Here is a 17,305-nt window from a genome sequence, read left to right on the forward strand (position 1 = left end):
AGCACCACAAATTCTTTAATATATTATATTTATATAATATGCAAAATTTTGTGTATTATATGGAATCATATATATATGAATCTGTAGCACTTAGCTTCTAGCAGAGTGCATGACATTAAGTAGCCACATATTAAATACTTATAAGGTTGAAGTTGATTGACTATATTATGAACTTGGTTACTAAGTTATCATAGTAAAATTTAAAAAATTTTACCAATGAGGTTTTTCCAAATGAGGTTTTCTTTGTTAAGCATTGTAATTCTGTGTTTAGCTAAAATTATACTGAAGCGAGTTTATTTTCATGAAAATAAATGTACTTTTATGTTGGCAATCCAAACTCCATTCTTTGGCTTTAAATGAATCAAAATGATTGTACTAGATTTTCAAGATCTTAAACAAGGTCTGAAAGAATCAACAAAGATACTAAATAGCACACTTACAGGATAAAATTTCCTTTTGGGAAAATAAAATAAAAAATATTTTTTTAAGGAAGTCATCTGATAATTTTACACTAATGTGTTCATAGTTGGTGATCAAACTTGTGGAAATGTTCTGGAAACCTCAAAAATATGGTAAACAACATACTATTTATCTGAAAGTTAAGGGAGGTCATGTCAGAAAAAGAAAATACTTGTGAAGCCATAAGCTTTGCATTGCACATAGAGTTGCTCTTAATGGTCTAATATTAATTTAAAGCAAATTTAATTTAAACTTTGAACATATGTACTGTTATTTAATAAATTTTAGAAAAAATAGATTAAAAGAATTGAGGAAAGGAAGGTAGTGGGAGATAAGGAAGCTCATAATAGCCTTTGACTCTCAAAAATAATTTGTGGTGCATGTTTTTATGTTAAATGAATTAAACAATGGAAACAACATGTTTATATTGATACTATCAGAAAAAGAGCAAGTGCTTCCAATATAATCACAAATACAGAATAGTCAATTAGAAACTCCATATGCTGAGAGTCATGAGAACATCACTGTATTAAAACCAAGTGTGCTATCATATTTGTTTTCTGAGACCGCCATAACAATTAAACACAAATTTGGTGACTTAAAAGGGCAGTTTATTTTCTCACAGTTCTGGAGGCCGGAAGTTGGGCAGGGCTGAACTCCCTTTAGAGCTGCTAGGAGAGATTCTGTTCCTTGCCTCTTTCAGCTTCTAGTGCCTGTTGGCATTCCTTGGGTTGTGGCTGCATCATTTCACATCACCTCCTTCTCTGTGTGTCTCTAATCTCCATCTGCCTCTCTCATAAGAATACTTGTGATGGCACCCAGATAATACAGGATAATCTCCTTTTTCCAAGATTCTTAATTTAGTCACACCTTTTGCCCTATAAAGTAATATTCACTCTTTTGCCATGTAAGGTACTATTCACAGATTCTAGGGATTAGGATGTTGTATTGATTTTCTAGTGCTGCCATTACAAAATACCACAGATTTCATAACTTAAACAATAAAAGTTTATTGTTTCACAGTCCTGGAGGCTAGCAGCCTGAGATCAAGGTGTTGGCAGGTTTGATGTCTCCCAAGGCTCCCTCCTTGGCTTGTAGACTACCCCCTTCTCATTGTGTCCTCATGTGTTCTTTCCTCTCTGCACATGTGCCCCTGGTGCCTCTTTGTGTGTCCAAATTTCTTTTTCTTATAAGGACACTAGTCAGTTTGGCTCACCCTAAAGGCCTCATTTTAACTTAATTTCCTCCTTAAAGACCTTTTCTCCACATACAGTCACATTCTGACATACTGGGAGTTAAGGCTTCAACGTGTTAATGTGGGAGGCACAATTCAGCCCATGCCATACATGAACATATATTTTTTGGGCCACCATTCAGCCCATTACAAATATGTAACTTTTGATTGAAATCATAAGGGAAGAAAGCTAAATATAATTTATTTTGCTCCATTCACCAATGAAGACAAATGTAATACATTTATGAGGTAGTCTCATTAATATAGTTAAAATTTCATGGATAAATAACTCTATCAGGAGTTTCTGACAATTAACTAGAAAAATCACTTACACGGAACAGTCATTTCTCAATGAGGCAAGATTAAGTGTTAGCATATTGCAAAATCTCACACTGATATTTATTTGGGAATATAAAGAAAGTTTCCCCTTTCATTTATGGATTTATAGATACACTTGTGAAGATTACAATAGAAAAGAATTCTCCCTTGGCTAAAGGAAAACATGTAATTTAAGTTGAGGTGTAATTTATACTATATGCTGCAATTGCTTGAATTCAATGAGAAAATGAAGTAAATTCCAATACACTTTCCTGGGAATCATTCCAGCTCTCAATAATCTGTTGCATTGGATGCCAGGAAGTGGCTGTTCATAGAAAGATGGCCCAAAGTCCACATCTACACACACAAGTAGGTTGCTTTCATAGTAGCATTATCTTTGATTACAAAGAAAGTGAACTAATTTTATTATATATATTTGCAGAGATATATCATGCATGTACCATGTACATGCAACCAGGACACCTAAGAACATAAAAATTACAAATATAAAAAAATCATACCAATATAGCAGAAGGAGTAACACTCCCAAACTCATTCTGTGAGACCACCATCACCCTGATACCAAAACTAGACAAAGATGTCACAAAGACAGAAAACTACAGGCCAATATCACTGATGAACATAGATGCAAAAATCATCAACAAAATACTAGCAAACAGAATCCAACAGCACAGATCCAACAGATCCAATCCAAAAGGATCATATACCATGATCAAGTGGGGTTTATCCCAGGAATGCAAGGATTCTTCAATATATGCAAATCATCAATGTGATACACCATATTAACAAATTGAAGGAGAAAAACCATATGATCATCTCAATAGATGCAGAAAAAGCTTTCGACAAAATTCAACACCAATTTATGATAAAAACCTTCCAGAAAGTATGCATAGAGGGAACTTACCTCAACATAATAAAAGCCATATATGACAAACCCACAGCCAACATCGTCCTCAATGGTGAAAAACTGAAACCATTTTCACTAAGATCAGGAACAAGACAAGGTTGCCCACTCTCACCACTCCTATTCAACATAGTTTTGGAAGTTTTAACCACAGCAGTAAGAGAAGAAAAAGAAATAAAAGGAATCCAAATCAGAAAAGAAGAAGTAAAGCTGTCACTGTTTGCAGATGACATGATACTATACATAGAGAATCCTAAAGACTGTACCAGAAAACTCCTAGTCAATGAATTTGGTAAAGTGGCGCATACAAAATTAATGTACAGAAATCTCTTGCATTCCTATACACTAATGATGAAAAGTCTGAAAGAGAAATTAAGGAAACACTCCCATTTACCATTGCAACAAAAAGAATGAAATACCTAGGAATAAATCTACCTAAGGAGACAAAAGACCTGTATGCAGAAAACTATAAGACACTGATGAAAGAAACTAAAGATGATACAAACAGATGGAGAGATATAACATGTTCTTGGATTGGAAGAATCAACATTGTGAAAATGACTCTACTACCCAAAGCAATCTACAGATTCAATGTAATCCCTATCAAACTACCACTGGCATTTTTCACAGAACCAGAACAAAAAGTTTCACAATTTGTATGGAAACACAAAAGACCCCAAATAGCCAAAGCAATCTCGAGAAAGAAAAACGGAGCTGGAGGAATCAGTCTCCCTGACTTCACGCTATACTACAAAGCTACAGTAATCAAGACAGTCTGGTACTGGCACAAAAACAGAAAGATAGATCAATGGAACAGGATAGAAAGCCCAGAGATAAACAAACCCATGCACATATGGTCACCTTATTTTTGATAAAGGAGGCAAGAATATACAATGGAGAAGAGACAGCGTCTTCAATAAGTGGTGCTGCGAAAACTGGACAGCTACATGTAAAAGAATGAAATTAGAACACTCCCTAACACCATACACAAAAATAAATGCAAAATGGAGTAAAGACCTAAATGTAAGGCCAGACACCACCAATCTCTTAGAGGAAAACATAGGCAGAACATTCTATGACATAAATCACAGCAAGATCCTTTTTGACCCACCTTCTAGAGAAATGGAAAAAAAACCAAAATAAACAAATGGGACCTAATGAAACTTCAAAGCTTTTGCACAGCAAAGGAAACCATAAACAGGACCAAAAGACAACCCTCAGAATGGGAGAAAATATTTGCAAATGAAGCAACTGACAAAGGATTAATCTCAAAAATTTACAAGCAGCTCATGCAGCTCAATAACAAAAAAACAACCCAATCCAAAAATGGGCAGAAGACCTAAATAGACATTTCTCCAAAGAAGATATACAGATGGCCAACAAACACATGAAAGAATGCTCAACATCATTAATCATTAGAGAAACGCAAATCAAAACTACTATGAGATATCATCTCACACCGGTCAGAATGGCCATCATCAAAAAATCCAGAAACAATAAATACTGGAGAGGGTGTGGAGAAAAGGGAAACCTCTTGCTCTGTTGGTGGGAATGTAAATTGATACAACCACTATGTAGAACAGTATGGAGGTTCCTTAAAAAACTAAAAATAGAACTGTCCGGAGCATTTTAAAACCACATATAGTGCCATTGCAGTTTTGTTACTAAATTCAAGATTTTGATACTGAATTCAAGACATTTAAAAATGTCATCTTTTTATGTTTTTATATTGTGTCAATCAATACCAGTTAGTGCTTGCTTTGGCAGCATATATACTAAAAGAGAAGATTAGCGTGACCCTTGTGCAAGGATGGCACACAAATTCGTGAAGCGTTCCATGTTTTTTTAACAATAGCCAGGTCATGGAAGCAACCTAAATGTCCATCAACAGAGGAATGGATAAAGAAGATGTAGTACATATATACAATGGAATATTACTCAGTCATAAAAAGGAATGAAATTGGGTCATTTGTAGAGACATGGATGGACCTAGAGACTGTCATACAGACTGAAGTAAGTCAGAGAAAAACAAATATCATATATTAACACATATATGTGGAATCTGAAAAAATTGGTATAGATGATCTTATTTACAAAGTAGAAACAGAGACACAGATGTAGAGAACAAATCTATGGATACCAAGGGGGAAGGAGGAATGGGATGAACTGGGAGATTGGGATTGACATATATACACTATTGATACTATGTATAAAATGGGTAACTAATGAGAACCTGTGTAGCACAGGGAACTCTACTCAGTGCTCTGTGGTGACCTAAATGAGAAGGAAATCCAAAAAAGAGGCGATATATGTGTATGAATAGCTGATTCACTTTGCTGTACAGTATGAACTAACACAATATTTCAAAGCAACTATACTCCAATTAAAAAAATCAATACTATTTAAAATTTTAACTTGTATGTCTAACATATTGGTTATCTTTTTCAGTTTTGTGCTTGTCAAATTTGAAAAGCACACTTTCCTACTCTTTGCATAGGTCACTGCAAAAAATATTGACCAGAATTAGACCAAGGGTAGTTACCCTGTTAGAGATTTACTTTAGGTAGTACTGCATCATTCATCAATATTATTAACATGCAATTATTTAAATAGTGGCTAATTTGGGTACCATACAGTTAGTTGTATCAGCTCTGGTTTTGAGATAATGTGATTTTATGTTCTGGCCTCCGGTCTGAGGCTAGTACAGAAAGAGGTCTATTTGTGTTATTCTTTCTCAAAATAGAAGACCTGGAACCAAAAAACACAACCACTTTAATGCCACAGCAAATTGTGAAAAGTCTAGTTAGTTTCACAAATCTTTACCTGTGACTTTCTAAAGTCAAATTAGGAAGAAGGCAAGGGCAAATGTAGTACAATTTTAGTTTATAAAAAATGGTTAAAAATTTGAAAAAGCAGGCATATTTTCTCTACCATAATAATTATGGGAAAATCTCTCTTACTAGTAATGTCTCAAAATTTGCTTCTTAAACCATTCAAGAAGATTATTTTTATACCTGCCTTCTGGAGTGATTTATTTTTGAAGGGTGGTAAATTGTATATTTATGTGTTTGTTACCCGAACAATGAACAGTTTCTCCACATTGTGTTTTGCTGCCAAATTAATTTATTTAGTAATAGATAAACTTTCTGTGTCAATTAGGAATCCTGGTTGAAGGATCAGACCCTGACTGGGGAATTTACTGGAATGATACTAGTGGGGAGGGAAATATTCATGAGAAGGAGGCAGGTGGTAGGTAGGTAGGGGTGCTGTCTAAAGAGTCAGGGGCATAGCAAGCTGTCCACAGCCAGAGTGACCAGAAGCAGCCATGAATGACCGCCAACTGCACCTCTGTCTTCTCACCCTCCTCGGGATGGGATTCAGTGTCTTGAGAGTTGGCTTCTGATTGGCCAAGCTTACATCATGAGCTTTCTCCCAGCTATATCTTGGAGAAGAATCTGTTCTTCTTTTCTTTCATAGTGGGAAACAGAAGCCTGATTGTATTAATTTTCCAGGGCTGTAGTAACAAAATACCACTGACTGCGTGGCTTAAGCAACTGAAATTTATTTTCTTGCAGTTCTAGAGGCTAGAAATCCAACGTTGAGGTGTCAGGAGGGTTGGTTCCTTCTGAGGGCTGTGACGGAAGAATCTTTTCCAGGCCTCTTTTCTTGGTTTGTAGATGGCCAGCTTCTCCATGTATCTTCACTTAGTCTCCCCTCTCTATGTGTCTGTGTCTAAATGTTCTCTTACAAAGACAGCATTCATATTGGATTAGGGCTCACTCTAATGATGCTATTTTAATTTATATCTTTAAAGACCCTATCTCCAAATATAGTTACATTCTAAAGTACTAGAAATTAAGACATCAACACATGAATTTGTGTGGGTGTGTGTCGGAGGGGCACAATTCAGTTTATAACACTGGCATTGCTCTTCCATTGACACAGTACAATGTGCAACTTACCCTGAACAAAAACTGGGTTGCTCTTACAAAGAGGGATGGCTTCGGAGCAGCTAAAAAATGGTAAACATCATTCTACGTTTTTTTTTTTGTGACCATATTTATGGAAATTAATTTTTATTCTTTTAAATTGCAAGAAAATACTATGTACAGAAAACTTGAAAATCTAAAAAAAATCAACCACATACAATATTCAAGGTTGGTAAGGGTGCAAGAAAATGAACATGTCCTCTCTGTTGGTGGGAATGCAGGCTTTTATATGCCTTGCTATCATTCTACTTTTTTTTTTTTTTTGCGGTACGCGGGCCTCTCACCGCCGTGGCCCCTCCCGTCGCGGAGCACAGGCTCCGGACGCGCAGGCCCAGCGGCCATGGCCCACGGGCCCAGCCGCTCCGCGGCACGTGGGATCCTCCCGGACCGGGGCACGAACCCGCGCCCCCTGCATCGGCAGGCGGACTCCCAACCACTGCGCCACCAGGGAAGCCCTCATTCTACTTTTATACACTGCTGAAGTGGAGTTGTGTCACTTAAACCTCTCTTCAAGAAAAAAGGTGCAATAAGTGCAGTTAGCAGACAATTTCCTGCTGTTATTGGCTTCAGCTTTCAAGCTATGGCTCTGCTCTTTTCGGGCAGCCACCAGCCAATGAGTGAGCATGGCAGGGGGTACTAGGGCCTGGCCATTTCTGTCCAATCCTGACCTCCTCTAATAGGCACTCTTTGCTTCGGAGCTGCCTTTTAGTTTGTCTAAGACTTGGTCAAATCTACATAGTGATCTGAGCTTTGTTTTCTTGCTGTCTTTATTTTTCATAATTCTTTGTTACTCTGTTCATGGGTTTGCAAATCTTTGTGCTTTTCAGTGATGTAAACCTTGTGGTTTTAATGTAATATTTGTTTTCTTTCACTATCTTATCCTTAATGACATCATGGAAATTTTGTTGTATATTTTTCTGAACTCGGTTAAGTTATATTGGCAGTTCACTATCTTCAAGCCTAATTTGGGACTCCTTAAATTAGTGACTCATTTAAGGCCCAGATAGAAAGTAGGGGAGAGAGATAGAGACAGAAAACAGGGAGATGTCTCCCTCTGAGTATTTGTATGGTAGAATATAAAACTGAGGGACTATTGGTGACCGTGGTCTGTGCTATGAACTTACGAGCAGAAGAAGGACTGAAGTTAGAAAGAAGAGTCAAGCAGATAGAGAAAAGTAGACTGAGAGAGGGAGAGTCTGTTCTGGCTCCTTACAGAAGGACTAAAGGACTCTTTGGTCCGGTCAGGGATAGGGCATCTGGTCCCAGCTCCATTTCTGAGTCTAGGCTGATCTTCACTCTGGCTTTGATGCAACCCTCTAGAAGTCTTTTAATGAATTCCCTTGACTTTGCATCTATTAGTTTAAATTGGGTTGCCATGTTTTGCAACTCAGAAAGTTCTCTCTATCACAGAGCGTCAGCACTTTGCATAACAAAATAGGCACTTAGAAAATTTTAGTAAAATCTACGCCTTGTTGCATTTTTTAGGTCTTTCAACTATGTCTTCTTGGTGGTCGCAAAACTTCTTTTATTGTTTGAATTTATACAGTCTGAAGCTATAGATATGTGATAATGCTAAGCGCAGTGTTCTGCAATCTGTTGTCACTTATGAAATATTACTTAGCAAAAATAATAACAGGGATGGGGGAGAGAGACTATTGGACTAAAGGAAAAAATTTCCTCTTCATTAAAGAATCAGATTTTAGGTAAAGAATTTTTGTTTATCTGAAGAGTTCATTTTCCAGTTATTCTTTGGTAGGGCAAGGTTTTAGGTTACAGTGGGGCAGGGGAACTAGACAGAAACAGCTTCCCTAACTGAGCTCTGAATCTGTACATAGACCAGCAGAGAAATTGTCAGTGGAGTTGACAATTGTCAATGGAGTTCAAACTATCTGAGAAGGAGGGTGGCATTCTTTTATTTGGATGAGGTCCCTAGGTCACCTGAGAACATGGGTTTCTTCATGTAGTCCCAAAATGGGATGTAATATTCCATAGAGAACGCTAGAGGCAAAAATTCAGAGGGATTAAAATTGGTAGACGTGGATGAGTCTGTTCTTACAATGATCTAATGGTACAAATATACTGAAACCTAGGTCTCTGAGGATAAAAGTGCTTAGTTTGACCTCAGACACCATGAGAGCATCTTCTGTCCTAGGTAGCAATCCAGGGTATCTTTCCTTCCCTAGCCAATATCAGGCTAGATTTCCTCTTCACTAAGAGATGAGCTTTGATTTTCGCCCTACTTTTTCCAGGTGTTTCACACTCATATGCTGATTTGGAGCCTTCATGTTGATCCCTGAGGGCAGGCCTCATCTTCAATATGATTTAGGGGATTGACTGGAAGTCCATGCTCTGACCATAGGTCTTGGAGTCACCTTCCAAGTTCTCTGAGATGGCTCCTCAGCATCTTGGCAGCAACACCTTATCCTTTTTAATCTTGTCACTCTATGCAACAAGGCATAGGGGTCCTGAACTTGTTCTCCTGATCATTTTGTTGCCATTAGGAAATGAGTGATCTCTGCCTTTCTGCCTTTTTTCAGCTGTTGTTTTTAATGACTCCCAACTTCTTCTCTGATCGTGGAACCTGTGAGTGGAAAATGTAAGACTGTGAAGAATAGAAGCTGGTGGTGTTTTCCAAGTGCGTGTGCAGGCTGTATTTCATCTATTAATTCATGATGATGGTGCCCACAAGGGCCAGAGGGATCTTCACATCATCTCCAAGCCCTTTTAACAGCTGACGAAAACCAGATCTTATAATTAACAAAGAAGATAGGGTTTTCCATATATAGCCCATGCAGCTCATACCCAGGGCCTGTGAGATTTCTGATGGAATTCTCTCTCAATTATTATAATGAAGCTACATGGTTAATGCTGTCACTTGGACATTGATAGAAAAAAATGTGTGCTTGACTAGACTCTTAAGTGTAATGTCTAAGACAAGATAATTGCAAGCACATCTTACTAATTCTTGATTACCTGTTAATGGAAGAGAACAAGTAGATGGTTTATTTTTGGAAAAAAGTGAGTAACACATCATTCTGCAGTGCCAATAGCTCATACAAGCAATGGGAAAGAGTGGTGGACACAGGGCTTTGGAGATCCTTTCCTCTGACTTTCAGTGCCAGTTCTGACCCTTTCTGATGGTGTGACTCAACCCCTCTAAACTGGTAATAGTCTTACCTATCTCATAAGGTTTTTTTGCTAGAATTACATATGATAATACCTATAATTTAAAAATATTTATAGTATTACATTATAAATCCAAATATTTGTAAAAACATCTTGCGTATTGTTTGGTGCCTGATAGAGGGTAATTTATTCATAAAAAGTTCTTGAGCACCTACACTATATACAGGCAGTTTGCTGGTGCAGGGGATGAGAGGACAGATAAGTCACAGTTCTTGCTTCCAGAAGGTTACAGTCTAATCAGAGAGAAAGATATATAAATAGACACTTTTAGTGCAATGTGGTGAGGGCAATCACAGAGAAAGACATAAGGAAGTTAGAAGCACAGATGAGAGACGTGTAACAAGGCTGGAGGTGGAGGTGGGATCAGGGAAGGCTCTGGGAATAAATGCCTGAGCTGATAGTGAGCCAGAAAATAATGAATAAAGATGAGATATATACATTTTCAAGATGATATCACATTCAATATTATATGAGTTTACTTTTTATTTTCTTTAATTCACATTGAATCACCAACATTTTTCATATTTTTGGTCAATTATTGGTGGTTCCAGGACTCAATTTGTTGGTGTTAGGGAAGGAGGAACCAAATTTATGGACCATTGTGGGTTTATAATTGCATATTAAAATTCTTCACATTGGTCTTTAAAAGACCAGCCAAAAGACTAAGAAGAAAAAAATAAGACTAGAAAGACATTAAAAGTGGGAAATATCAGGTGTTATGAAATTAGACTCTGGGAAGTATAAACCAGAGGGAAAATTAAGGCAGTAAATATTACTGGTATGTCCACATACCAGTAATCTTGCTTTCTTGAGGTGGAAGCTGCCTAGCAACAGAGGCACCACTAGGCCCACTCTCCACAACTGGTCAGCCCTTTAAGGCTGGAGTTGTTGAGATCAGGGGCTACAGTTTAGGCCCTCCCTGGTTTAGAGCAGTTTACGGATTATTTATAACTAAGTACTTTAAAGTCCTGGGACACGCAGGACCCAGAAGACTCAAGGCAGAGCTCTGGGAGTTGGTTAATAATATGCAGCTTTGTTGCCAGTTAAATAGATTTTTGTGGACTAACCTTGGAACTTTACCATCTTTATAACTTTTGGCAATGGGTAAATTAATTCTAACTACCAACAGGCATTCAGAACACAATCCAGCCGTAAGATAGAGTAACTTAACCATGTCTTTTTCAGGCCTTGAGGTAAGTCTATGGAAGTCTGGAGTTTGTACCTAAAATTCATAAATGCCATTTAGTGATTGTTTCTTCATTTTTGTGCTCTGTTGTTAATACAGTTCCTGAGTATTGCATCTCTGGAATCCTCTCAATGTCTTTTCAATTAACAATTTGGTTGAATAAAAAATCAAGTAGCATTTATGGGATTAAGTGTATAGGGCATTTTGCTGAGTAGGTTTATAAAATAGCGTTCTGAATTTCAAGATGCTTGCACCATAATATCATTCCAAGAACAAACCAACCCTTGGGCCAGGCCTTCAGGAAATTCAAACATCTGGATTAAAAAATATGTCAGGAACAGTCAATCATCCAGTTTTGTCAACATGATGCCAAAGACCTAGATTATTGAAAAGATTTCCAACCAGATGTTATGTAGTCTGTGGATGTACCTAGAATCAAAACTAAAAACACACACCAAGGAATAACACGCATCAACAGTTTTCCATTTGAGCCCATTGCATACATTTTTGCTTTTTGAGCTGGAACAAGGAGAAAGTTAAGTTCAGAATTTATGCAGATGATGGAGGTTTTTTCCTTACAGTGACCTGGAAGATAGTCATTAAAGAATAACTAAAGAATATTTAAATAATATGTTGAAAGCATACTAGGTGTTAGCAGAAAGCAATATAGAATTTTGGTGGACTCTATGTAGACTGTTTATTTGGGATTGTACAAACTGAGAAGCATTTAGTCTTTTACAGGAAACAAATGGAATTTTTTGGTTTTGTTTTAGTTTAAAAAAGCTCTATTTTTGAAATGTTTTAAAATGTATTTATTTTATAATAAAGCAAAAATACTTCTAAGTGCTAACAGCTACCATTTATTGAGCACTTACTAAGTGGCTTGCTCTGTACTAAGTACATTTCCTGAAATAAACTCAGGAAATATGTACTGTTGTTATCCTTCTCTTCCAGATTAGAAAACTGAGGCACTGAGAAGTTCAATAATTACTCAAGACTTCACAACTCTTAGATAGTAGAGTTGGGATTTGAAGTCAGGCAGTTTATCTCCAGAGTCTGCCTTATCCACTCAAGTAGACTGTATTCTAGCAGCCCTGCCCTGGGAATCTGGGGCAAATCTGAAGTAGGTTAACAAGGTCTTCAATAGAACAACAACTGGCAACAACAACAATGGCAATAATAATGGTAAATATATATTGAGGACTTAATATGTTATAGTGATTTTATCTTTATCTCTAATTTTTAATACTCCTCTTACATTAATACATTGTACAGATAAGGATGCTGCAATGTGGAGAGGTTGGGTAATGACCAATATCACCAGGTTCTTACGTGGTGGAGCCAGGAGTGATTCCTGGTCTGGGGTCAGATTATTAAAACACTAGGCTCGTGTCTTCACTCCCTGCAGTTGTCACAGTGTTTTGGGGTCCTCTGTGATGCAGGTACCCAAGAGATGTTCTGGGTATCTCCTTTGGTCACTCTTCTCAGTCCTCCTACATCCCTTTTAGGCAGCTCTTTCTCTTGGTCCCGTTCATGGTCTAATTCTTAGGAGTGTCTTATTCCATTTCCTTAGGGCTCTGTTCTCGAGAACACTGTGGTTGCGTGGGCTTGGATTTTCCTTCAAGATAGAACTTGATGTTCAGCTATGGGGAGTGTGGTCACTTGACAGCCTCCAGCTGCTAATGCCTTCAGGACCCACTTCAGTTTTCCAGATGAAGCTGTGCTCTTCCTGGGCAGTGACTAGCCAGCTACTGAGCACAGAGGTGCTAGGACTCGGCCGTTTCTACCTGATAAAGCGTTGTTCCACTGCTCCTCATTGTGTTGGCAAGACTTAGTCAGATCTGTGTGGTGATCTGATCTTTTCCCCATCCCATCCTGCTTCCTCTCCCTTTTTATTTCTCACAAGCATTAACCCACCCTTTCTCCAGTCACAACACAATAAACCTCTTGCACTCCTAACATCATCTCAGTGCCCACTTCCCAAGGGACCCATTGGTACTACAACTGAGTGGGTGATCTATCCAAGGCAGAAGATGAGTTTAAGTGGGGGTAGTGTGCTACCCATCTGTGGTAACACATTATTCACTGACAGGAGGTATCTGTCATTAAGCATAGAGTTGGAAATATGAATGGGAACCTTAGGAGTGTGATAGGGAGAGAGAGAGAGAGAATGAGAGAGAGAACGAGAGACAGAGAATAAGCGCATGTGGGTGGTGAGCTCAAAGGAAGACTTTTAGATAGATATTTAGTCTATTCTATTTATCCATAGGTCTGTCATTTAGCCCTTCTTTATTTACTCTTAAGCTATAGTGTTGAAGAACATTGTAATTCATAGGTTGAAATAAGCACAAAAACCCCACCAAAAGCACTAATTTTGGTTTTATTTTATTATCAATCTATAGTCAATTTTCAAGTACTCACAAAGTGCCTAGAACAATACCTGATGCACAGTAGTGAGTTCTCAATATTTATTGAATAAATGAAAGAATGAATAAAAGTTTAAAAAATTCAACACATATACTTTTGAGCCAGTAAAAAGAGTTCTTCAGGATGGCTAATCATGACAGTTGTCAATAGATAGAAAATTTTCAGGCCGAATAAAAGGAAAACTTCATTTTGTATACAAAACCATTTGCCCTAGCCAGACAGTATCCCACAGCATAGTTAACATCTGAAAGCCTGTATAAGGAAGTGGACTTAACTCCCACCCTCTGGGACTTGGATTGTAATAGGACTTCCTGGTCAAATGAAAAGTCAAGTCACTATTGTGGCTGAGAAACCAAGGGATGGCTTATGACGAGGGGAACCCCCAAAACAATCTGAATGTTCATACAATCTAAGAAAAATAGCAAGTTTTCTATGTATCTGGCTTCAAGTTATATAACTACTTCTTCAAATCAGAGAGCTGCCCAGAAGCCCTTCCTATTCAGAAAATCTGGAGATGCCCCTGCATTCTTCTAAAAAGTGTATATGACCTGAATGGGTTAGAGGTTGTGTTGGCAGATTAGAGAACTCTCAGGGAAGCACCTTGAATTCTCAAAGGGAGGCAGTTATGGGATTGCAATTGAAGGTGGGAAGGGCTATGATTGGCTCACTTGGGAGACTCAGCTGACATTGGATTGAAGTTCTGAGACACAGCTGATACTAATGCTCCTTGTAAATTGTAATTGGTGTAGGAGTACTGCTATGCAAAATTCCTCATATAATCTCACTTTGTTTTAGTGTTTTGTGGTGTAACTTGGTGATGCAGTAGAAGACATAAGTATATCTTATCCTATTTGAGAAAGAATTTGGACAGCAATACAATTTCGTTAAAAATTGGAGCAAATTGCAGTTTGAGGAGGCCAATATAAAATGGTAGAGAGGATAAAAGAAAATGGTGAGGGATTTCCCTGGTGGCGCAGTGGTTAAGAATCCGCCTGCCAAAGCTAGGGGACACAGGTTTGAGCCCTGGTCAGGGAAGATCCCACATGCTGCGGAGCAACTAAGCCCGTGCGCCACAACTACTGAGCCTGCGCTCTAGAGCCCACGAGCCACAACTACTGCAGCCCATGCACCTAGAGCCCACGCACAGCAACGAACACCCAACGCAGCCAAAAATAAATAAATTAAAAATAAGATAGTGGTGAGTAAAATAAATTGGAACAAGTGTGTTTTCATTGTATCAGACTGAAAAATCACTAACGTAATACTAGTTCTCCTTATGCATAATTAAATAAAATGTTCTTATATTAATTTATCAAATTGTAAGATTATTTTATGCAGTTTGAATGACAGTGAAGGGTCTCACTGGTGAGGAAAAATGGAATATTTCAAAAGAAAAAACATTGGATAAATAATATTAAAAAAGGATATGTGAAAAATAATGAGGGATAGTCAACTATGGCAAATACTTCATTCCGATGTAATAGAGCAAAGTTGATTTAAAGGAAATTGATAAGAATAAAATAAATTTAAATCTGAGATGTCAATCTCTAAACACTGTAACTTTTAAGGTAATGCCAACTAAATCATTTGTTACTGATGTCAGAACATTCAGGTATTTGGGGAAAATGTCATTTTAAAAATTATGCTTCTACTACGTACTGGTTATGAATTATTCAGTAAATGTGTGGGGGTGATATTATTTACAGCTCATTTCCTGCCAACTTCTGTTTTTCACTAAATTTTTCTTTTTTAAACTTGAGGCAGCTTCACAATGTAATTGGTAATAGAAGCAGATGGCGCATCTTTGACCCTTCTAGGCAATCAGTTATTTTCAAGATATGGGGACAGACAGTATGCACTAAAATCAGCCCTATCTTTTTTAGCTGTCAAAGAGTAGACTTGGTCATAAAATTTGAGTAAAGAACCTGAGAGAGCTTCTAGTGCAATCCTTGTATTTTACAGGTGAGAAAATGCTTGGTTAGAGAGGTAGTAAATTGATCAGCTCAAGGTCATGTAGGAAGTAAATAGGACCAGATCTCAGCCACTTGACTTAGTGTTAGAGTTTCCTTGCCCCCACTTCTAGTATCAAGGCTGTCTTTTCTATTTGGGGAGATTAGAATATTTATATATTATATAAAATTATAAAACATTTTAAGCATCCTGAAAATTAGCAAAAATAATATAACTCTGGAGTACTTTCTCGCTCAGTTCTGTCAAAACTTAAAACACTGCCATATTTTCATCAGCTTTTAAAAAATATAGCTTGATAGCCTTTGTCTTCTTTTATAGATCAGAACAGCTACATTCAATTTACACTGAAATGATAGCCATGGACTGTTTTGGTAACTTTAAAAATCAATTACGTAAACACTCTCAATTCCCTAAAAATAATAAATAATGAAAATGAAATATTATTACCGATATTAGTAATAAGTAGACATCATTGTTCTGCTTACTGTACGACAGGCACTTATTTACATGTATTGTATTATTTTATATAAAGTCACATTTTGTTATTCTCTGAGGGTTCAACTCATTTTCTTCTAGACAAAATTATCTATCTTTTGTTATTATTCTTTCTGGCTGAAATAGTAATGTGTTACGTAGGCCTGTTTTTTCTGTTGGGCCAAAAGGCCGCTAATAGCCTAAGCAGTTTATTTGTATGGGAAAAAAACAAGTGCTTTATTTTTGGGGTGATGCCACCTCCTGTTGAGCTCTTCAACTGCAGGAGCAGAATTGGTGCTAGATTTCTGTGTCTACTAGTCCCCTTAGTTGGCCATTCTTGTTTAGGGCCAACCATACACTTTATGGTGGTGACTCTGATGGCCAGAAAGAGCACTCTCAAGGCTGGTGAGAAGTATTGTGAAAACATTTGAACCTGCTTTTGGATGGGTTTATTGAAATTATGTTTGAATATTGATTACACCCAATGATATTCTGAAAATTCACATCAAAGAGAACGAGGAAAGCATGCTGTGAATGAAGGCCGGGCAGAGGAGAAGCTGGGAACCCATCCAGATTTTTCTCACAGAAATCAAGCCTTCCTTGAAACAGATCCTGAATCAAAATGTTTGGTTGTCAAAGCACATTCCTCCTGAGAATGAGATGGACTGAGAGCTAAAGCGACTGAGATGAAAGAAGTGTAATGTAAGGTAACAAAAAGTCTTGTCTGCCTCCAATAATTTCTACATCTTCTCCCTCCTGAAGTTTCCCCCACAGAGTACAATAAAGATGGTGACTTTGTCATCCTCACCCACCATGTCCATCACCTTATATTTCACCCATCTTATACTTCTCACCTTTCCCCAAATCAGGTAAAGACTTTCACACTTCCTGTCATTTATTCATGCCACTTATTTCCTGGCCTGAATTTCCTTTCTTTCCTTTACCTGGAAAACTTCTACTACAGTCAAGTTTCAGGAACGCAACTCAGGAATAGGGTAGTTAAATAGAGATAAAACTACATATTTAGACTACTCTAATTTGGATCTCAAAAGTCTAAACTCAAAAAAGTGTCTTCTACATAGTATGAACTCAAGATGTGTTAGTAGTTTTTCCTTATGGCAGCACACGGCGGCAAG

General features: G+C 37.5%; 1 pseudogene; it reads left to right on the forward strand.

The window, feature by feature from the left end:
• The first annotated feature begins 4,687 nt into the window (after window positions 1–4,687).
• LOC136134294 (U6 spliceosomal RNA) lies at window positions 4,688–4,781 on the forward strand (annotated as a pseudogene).
• Window positions 4,782–17,305: the final 12,524 nt, after the last annotated feature.

The sequence above is a fragment of the Phocoena phocoena genome, chromosome 14 (assembly GCF_963924675.1).
Source record: "Phocoena phocoena chromosome 14, mPhoPho1.1, whole genome shotgun sequence".
In the NCBI taxonomy this organism is placed as follows: domain Eukaryota; kingdom Metazoa; phylum Chordata; class Mammalia; order Artiodactyla; family Phocoenidae; genus Phocoena; species Phocoena phocoena.